This window comes from Rhinopithecus bieti, unplaced genomic scaffold (genome assembly GCF_001698545.2).
Source record: "Rhinopithecus bieti isolate Rb0 unplaced genomic scaffold, ASM169854v2 scaffold_56641, whole genome shotgun sequence".
Classification (NCBI taxonomy): domain Eukaryota; kingdom Metazoa; phylum Chordata; class Mammalia; order Primates; family Cercopithecidae; genus Rhinopithecus; species Rhinopithecus bieti.
Genome location: NW_016822034.1, coordinates 335,576 through 342,790, shown reverse-complemented (window position 1 = coordinate 342,790; position 7,215 = coordinate 335,576). Strand labels below are relative to the sequence as shown.

The 7,215-nt window shown below is 52.6% G+C and overlaps 1 protein-coding gene across 3 annotated transcripts in view; it reads left to right on the top strand.

Moving 5' to 3' along the window:
* The window catches only part of FAM234A (family with sequence similarity 234 member A), a 42,522-nt gene that overhangs the window by 3,249 nt on the left and 32,058 nt on the right, over positions 1 to 7,215 (top strand). For 2 of the 3 annotated variants that reach the window (XM_017860753.1, XM_017860751.1), the window contains exon 1: positions 1,978 to 2,283. The exons of the other annotated variant lie outside the window; for it this stretch is intronic. The gene's annotated coding sequence lies outside the window, so the exon portion shown is untranslated. Of the gene's footprint in view, positions 1 to 1,977; positions 2,284 to 7,215 lie in introns of those variants that run through there. 3 annotated transcript variants of the gene reach the window in all.

The window sequence follows — 7,215 nt, the reverse complement described above, 5'->3', positions numbered from 1 at the left end:
GTCCAGACACGGTAAGACAAGTTTTGTTTGCATTTGTTTTGTTTTGAGACGGAGTCTCGCTCTGTCGCCCAGGCTGGAGTGCAGTGACACAATCTCGGCTCACTGCAACCTCTGCCTCCTGGGTTCAAGCGATTCTTCTGCCTCAGCCTCCCGAGTAGCTGGGACTACAGACGCCCACCACCACGCCCAGCTAATTTTCTTGTATTTATAGTAGAGACGGGGTTTCACCATGTTAGCCAGGATGTTCTCGATCTTCTGACCTCGTGATCCGCCCACCTCGGCCTCCGAAAGTGCTGGGATAATAGGCATGAGCCACTGTGCCCGGGCGGTTTTTTTTTTTTTTTTTTTTTTTTGAGACGGAGTCTCGCTCTGTCGCCCGGGCTGGAGTGCAGTGGTCGGATCTCAGCTCACTGCAAGCTCCGCCTCCCGGGTTTACGCCATTTTCCTACCTCAGCCTCCCGAGTAACTGGGACTACAGGCGCCCGCCACCTCGCCCGGCTAGTTTTTTGTATTTTTTAGTAGAGACGGGGTTTCACCGCGTTAGCCAGGATGGTCTCGATCTCCTGACCTCGTGATCCGCCCGTCTCGGCCTCCCAAAGTGCTGGGATTAACAGGCTTGAGCCACCGCGCCCGGCCGACAAGTTTTAAATAATGTTCTAAGGCATGATTTTGCTTCCAATTGGCCATTTGAACAAAGCAATTACATCATCTGAATTACGCACCTACCAAACTGCCACAGCACTTTGAGCACTGCCAGGCACAGTGGCTCATGCTTGGAATCCCAGCACTTTGAGAGGCCAAAGCAGGAGATCACTTGAGTCCAGGAGTTCAAGACCAGCCTGGGTAATATGGCAAAACCCCATCTCTACAAAAAAGTAAAAAAATTAGCTGGGCATGGTGGCTTACACCTGTAGTCCTAGCTACCCCAGAGGCTGAAGTGAAAGGATCACCTGTGCCTGGGAAGCAGACGTTGTAGTAAGCCGTGATCCTGCCACTGCACTTGAGTCTGAGGGACAGAGGGAGACCCCTTTTTTTTTTTTTTTTTTTTTTTTTTTTGTGAGACGGAGTTTCACTCTAGTTGCCCAGGCTGGAGTGCAATGGTCAGGAGTTGCCCAGGCTGGAGTTTGAGGTCAGCCTGGCCAACATGGCAAAAAACTGTTCCCTACTAAAAAGACAAAAATTAGCTGGGCATGGTTGCCTGCACCTGTAATCCCAGCTACTTGGGAGGCTGAGGCAGGAGAATTGCTTGAACCCGGGAGGCGGAGGTTGCGGTGAGCTGAGATCATGCCACTACACTCCAGCCTAGGCGACAGAGCAAAACTCTGTCTCAAGAGAAAAAAAAAAAAAAAGAAATTACTCTAGGCCAGGCATGGTGACTCATACCTGTAATCCCAGCGTTTTGGGAGGCCAAGGCAGGAGGAGGATTGCTTGACCTCAGAAATTTGAGACCAGCCTGGGCTACATAGTGAGACTGCCATCTTTATTTATTTTTAAAAAATTTTTTTGGCTGGGCACAGTGGCTCACGCCTGTAATTCCAGCACTTTGGGAGGCCCAGGCGGGCGGATCACTTGAGTTCAGGTGAGACCAGACTGGGCAACACAGTGAGACCCCGTCTCTAAAAAACAGGAAAAATTCAGCCGGGCGTGGTGGCACCTGCCTGTAGTTCCGGCTACTCCGGAGGTGGAGGCGGAAGGCTTGCTTGAGCCGGCGTTCTTAGATACCCTGATCTCTGTGGGGATTCTAATCATCATGCCCAATATTGATCCGCGTGGGGTGTCAGTACAATCACGTGACACTCCCAATTTGGCACAATATTTCAAGGTCGAAAATTCGCATCCCCACTGCCAGCAATTCTCCTCGTGGTCAAAGAGGAGAAACGCTGGGAGCACCGGGAGGCGGGGGCGGGGGCGAGGACGGCGATCGGCGATCGCGGGTCGACGTCGAGAAAGAAGGCGGGAAGAGGACACGGTGGGGAGAGGACGAAGAGGGGAGCGAGGACGCAGGGAAGGAGGGGAAAGAGGACGGAGAGGAGCAAGGATGGAGGGGGGGAAGGGAACGAAGAGGGGCGAGGACGTTCAGCATCCATTGCGGCAGCGACAAACAGGACACTGCCAGGTTCCCGAAGGAGGCCGCGCCCACGATCCGCGTTGCTGAGCGACCGAAGCAGGCCGGGGGGGCGGGGTCAGAGCCCGAGCATTTCCGGCCCTGCCCGCCCATTTAGTCGGAAGTGACGCCAGGGGGCGGGGCCCGCGGCGCGGGTGGGTGAGAGGGCGCGGCGGCAGGTGAGTGAGCGCGGCCTCGTTCTCGCGCGTGCACGCCGCAGGGGCGCCGCAGGCCGCCCCTTCGCTCTGGGACGCGGTCCCCCTGCTTCGGAGACCCCAGCCCCCAGGTTCCCCAGTCCCTCGGCCCCTGGAGGACTCCGCCCGTGCTGCCGCCCAACTCCTCCGCCTTCCCGAGTCGGGTGCGGGCCGGGAGGCTGCGGTGGGGCCCCAAGGCCTTCAGTGGGTCGGCCGCAGCGCCTCTGGAGGCTGATTCTCGGGTTTCCCCCGTTGCCGCAGCCTGGGCTTCAGTGGCGTTCAGAACAAACCCCATTGTTCCTCAGAGCGGGGTTTTACCTCCCGGTAGGGAGGTCCCCGCCGTGGCGCAGAATAGGTGAGCCGGCCGTGGCCAGTTTCGCTCTTGGTGCTGCCCAGGTTGCCTGAAGGTGTTTTTTATGGTGGAAGAATGTGGATGAGAAGCCTCACGGGGATCAGCGAGGCGTGTCCTCTCAGGACGGTGTCTGCAAGCTCGTGCGGCCGGCGCCCCGGGAAAGCGCCCCGAGCGCAGCCGAGGTTGCTCGTCTGTGGGAGAGACTGAGGCCAAGCACTGTGATTAGCGTTCCTGGCTCTCCCCTACGTTCGCTGGCCGAGAGTTGTCAAGGAGAGAGATTGCCCATGGACAGACTGATAGGTTATCAGGATAGGCCATTTCGTTTACTCCCGGGTTCTAAACCTTGTGATTCCCGCTGAGGAGGCCGTGGCGCGCTCCCTTCCGTGTGCTGGCTGCCGGTGTCTTTCCAGCGCCAGCATCAGATGACACTACTTCTTTAATTGCAATTTCAATCTGCATTCAATTAGAGCAGAATAACTCAACAAATACTCTCCGCGTGTCTGCTGGGAGCCAGGGATGGTTCTAGGGGGTGAGGATATAGTACTCAACAAAAGAACTTCCTGTCCTCAAGGAGCGTCTATTCTACTGGAGGGTACAGGTAGTATATTAGATAAATAAAAAATGGAGCTTGCTGGGCCGGGCGCGGTGGCTCAAGCCTGTGATCCCAGCACTTTGGGAGGCCGAGACGGGCGGATCATGAGGTCAGGAGATCGAGACCATCCTGGCTAACACGGTGAAACCCCGTCTCTACTAAAAAAAAATACAAAAAACTAGCTGGGCGAGGTGGCGGGCGCCTGTAGTCCCAGCTACTCGGGAGGCTGAGGCAGGAGAATGGCGTAAACCCCGGAGGTGGAGCTTGCAGTGAACTGAGATCCAGCCACTGCACTCCAGCCTGGGCGACAGAGCGAGACTCCGTCTCAAAAAAAAAAAAAAATTAACCAGGCGTGGTGGCAGGCACTGGTAATCCCAGCTACTCGGGAGGTTGAGGGAGGAGAATCGCTTGAACCCGGGAGGCGGAGGTTGTAGTAAGCTGAGATCACCCCATTGCACTCCAGCCTGGGTGACGAGCAAGACCACATCTCAAAAAAAAAAAAAAAAAAATGCTGAAGAGTAAGTGCAGAGCAGGGGAGGAGGAAATAGTGAGAATGACCCTGGCCTCAAGTGGACATGGATTTGGGCATTTTACCGGTTCTCTTAGACTTTGCCGTACTGATTGGGATGCTTTTGGCATCAAGCATCGAAAACATATTAAAACTAGTTCACGCTATGGAAGCATTCCATTCGCTTTTCCTCTGGGAAGTCCAAGGAACCAGAAGTAAGACGGGGTCAAGGGCTTGAATGAGATCATCAGGATTTAGAAATGGTGGAGGATTCCGTCTTTTTTTTTCTTTTTCTTTTTTTTTCTCTTTTTCTTGAGACGGAGTTTCGGTCTTGTTGCCCAGGCTGGAGTGCAGTGGCAAGATCTCAGCTCACTGCAACCTCTGTCTCCCGGGTTCAAGCGATTCTCCCCCCTCAGCCTCCTAAGTAGCTGGGATTACAGGCGCCCACCACCATGTCCAGCTAATTTTTTGTGTGTGTTTTAGTAGAGACGGGGTTTCACCATGTGGGCCAGGCTGGTTTCAAACTCCTGACCGCAGGTGATCTGCCCGCCTCAGCCTCCCAAAGTGTTGGGATTACAGGTGTGAGCCACAGCACCTGGCTCTCTTTTTTTCCTTTTGCTTCACCCTCCTGAGTGTCTGGAACTACAGGCATGTGCCACCACACCCATATTTATTTTTCTTAAAAATTTGTTTCTGGCTGGACACGGTGGCTCATGCCTGTAATCCTAGCACTTTGGGAGGCTGAGGCTGGCGGATCACGAGGTCAAGAGATCGAGACCATCCTGTCCAACATGGTGAAACCCTGTCTCCACTAAAAATACGAAAATTAATTGGGCGTGGTGGCGCACGCCTGTAGTCCCAGCTACTTGGGAGGTTGAGGCAGGAGAATCGCTTGAACCCAGGAGGCGGAGGTTGCAGTGAGCCGAGATTGCGCCACTACACTCTGGTGACAGAGCAAGATTCTGTCTCAAAAAAAAAAAAAAAAAAAATTAAAATTTTTTGTAGGGATGGGGTCTCACTTTCTTTCGCAGTCTGGTCCTGAAGTCCTGCGCCCAAGTGACCCTCCTTTGTTTGCCTCCTAAAGTGCTGGGATTATAAATGTGAGCCACCGCACCCAGCCTATTTATTTGTGTATTTTTTTTTTTTAATATCTAGATGGAGTCTCACTATGTTGCCCAGGCAGGTCTCAAACTCCTGGCTTCAAGCAGTCCTCCTGCCTTGGCCTTGCCAAGTGTTAGGATTACAGGTGTGAGCCACCATGCCCACCCCTTCACTTTCTTTTCAGGCTCCTGCTTCCATTCTGCTTCCATTGTAATGGTTTTCTGCTGCTTGTAACAACACAAAGTTTAATGGATTAAAGTGACAAATATTTATTATCCAACAGTTTCTGTGGGTCAGGAATTAATCAGTGACTTATCTGGGTGATTATGACTTTGGGTCTCATGGAGTTGCAACCAAGATGTTGGCTGGGGCTGCAGGCATCTAAAAACTTGATGGAGCCTTTTCTGGTTTTTCTAGAGGTCGAAAATTTAAAAGAACAAATAAAATAAAAACTGGACCAGGGCTGGAGGATCTCATTCCAAGGTGGCTCACTCACAAGGCTAGTGACTGGAAGCCTCAGTTACCTCTTGGCTGGTGGCAGGAGCCCTCAGTTCTTGCCTCATGGAACTTTCCTTAGGGCCCATGTCCTCACACGGTAATTATCTTCTCTTAGAGCAGGTGATCTCAGAATGAAAGTGGAAGGTTTCCACCACAATACCTGTTAATGAAATTTTTTTTTTTTTTTTTTTGAGATAGAGTCTCCCTCTGTCACCAAGGCTGGAGTGCAGTGACATGATCTTGGCTCATTCGTCGTCCCCAGTTCAGCTATTCTCTTGCCTCAGCCTCCCGAGGAGCCAGGACTATAAGCACTCACCACCACGCCCAGCTAATTTTTGTATTTTTAGTAAAGATGGGGTTTCACCATGTTGGCTGGGCTAGTCTCAAACTCCTGGCCTCAGGCAATCCTCCCGCCTCGGCCTCACAAAGTGCTAGGATTACAGACGTGAGCCATGGTGCCAGGCCTATTTTATTTATTTATTTATTTTGAGATAGATTCCCACTCTGTTGCCCAACTGGAGTGCAGTGGTTCCATCTCGGCTCACTGCAACCCCTGCCTCCCAGGTTCAAGTGATTGTCCTGCCTCAGCCTCCCGAGTAGCTGAGATTACAGGCGTGCATCACCATGCCCGGCTAATTTTTGTATTTTTGGTAGAGGCGAGTTTTCGCCATGTTGGCCAGGCTGATCTGGAACTCCTGACCTCAGGTGATCTGCCCGCCTTGGCTTCCCAAAGTGCTGGAATTAGAAGCATGAGCCACCACCCCTGCCCCTGCCCCCATCCAAACATTTTAAAACCACTATGCAACTTGCCAATCCTGTGGGACAAGAGTGCCTAGTCCTGTGATTTCAGCTGGGGTTGTGGCCCTAATCTCTGGGAATCTGATTAATTAGCTAGGGCCAGGCCTAATTTATTAATGAATACATTAATAAATTACTCTTCTGGCCAGGCAAGGTGGCTCACGCCTGTAATCCCAGCCCTTTGGGAGGCCGAGGGGGGCAGATCACCAGGTCAGGAGATCGAGACTATCCTGGCTAACTTGGTGAAACCCCATCTCTACTAAAAATAGAAAAATTTAGCCAGGTCTGGTGACGGGTGCCTATACTTCCAGCCACTTGGGAGGCTGAGGCAGGAGAATAGTGTGAACCTGGGAGGCAGAGCTTGCAGTGAGCCAAGATCACGCCATTGCACTCCAGCCTGAGCAACAGAGTGAGACTCTGTCTCAGAAAAAAAAAAAAAACCGACTGGGGGCGGTTGTTCACACCTATAATCCCAGCACTTTGGGAGGCCTAGGCGAGCAAATCAGGAGTTAAGGAGATTGAGACCCAAGACCATCCTGGCTAACACGGTGAAACCCCGTCTCTACTAAAAATACAAAAGTTAGCCGGGTGTTGGCTGGGCACAGTTGCTCATGCCTGTAATCCCAGCACTTTGGGAGGCCGAGGCGGGTGCATCACCTGAGGTCAGGAGTTCGAGATCGGCCTCGGTGACACAGTGAAACCCCGTCTCTACTAAAAGTACAAAATTAGCCGGGTATGGTGGCACATGCCTGTAATCCCAGCTACTCAGGAGGCTGAGGCAGGAGAATCGCTTGAACCTGGGAGGCGGAGGATGCAGTGAGCCAAGATAGCGCCATTGCACTCCAGACTGGGTAACAGGAGTAAATCTCTGTCTCACCAAATAAATAAATAAATAAATAAGCTGGGTGTGGTAGCTGGCGCCTGTAGTCCCAGCTATTCGGCAGGCTGAGACAGAATGGCATGAACCCAGGAGGCGGAGCTTGCAGTGAGCTGAGATGGCACCACTGCACTCCAGCCTGGGTGACAGAGTGAGATTCCATCTCAAAAAAAAAAAGCCGCCGGGCGCGG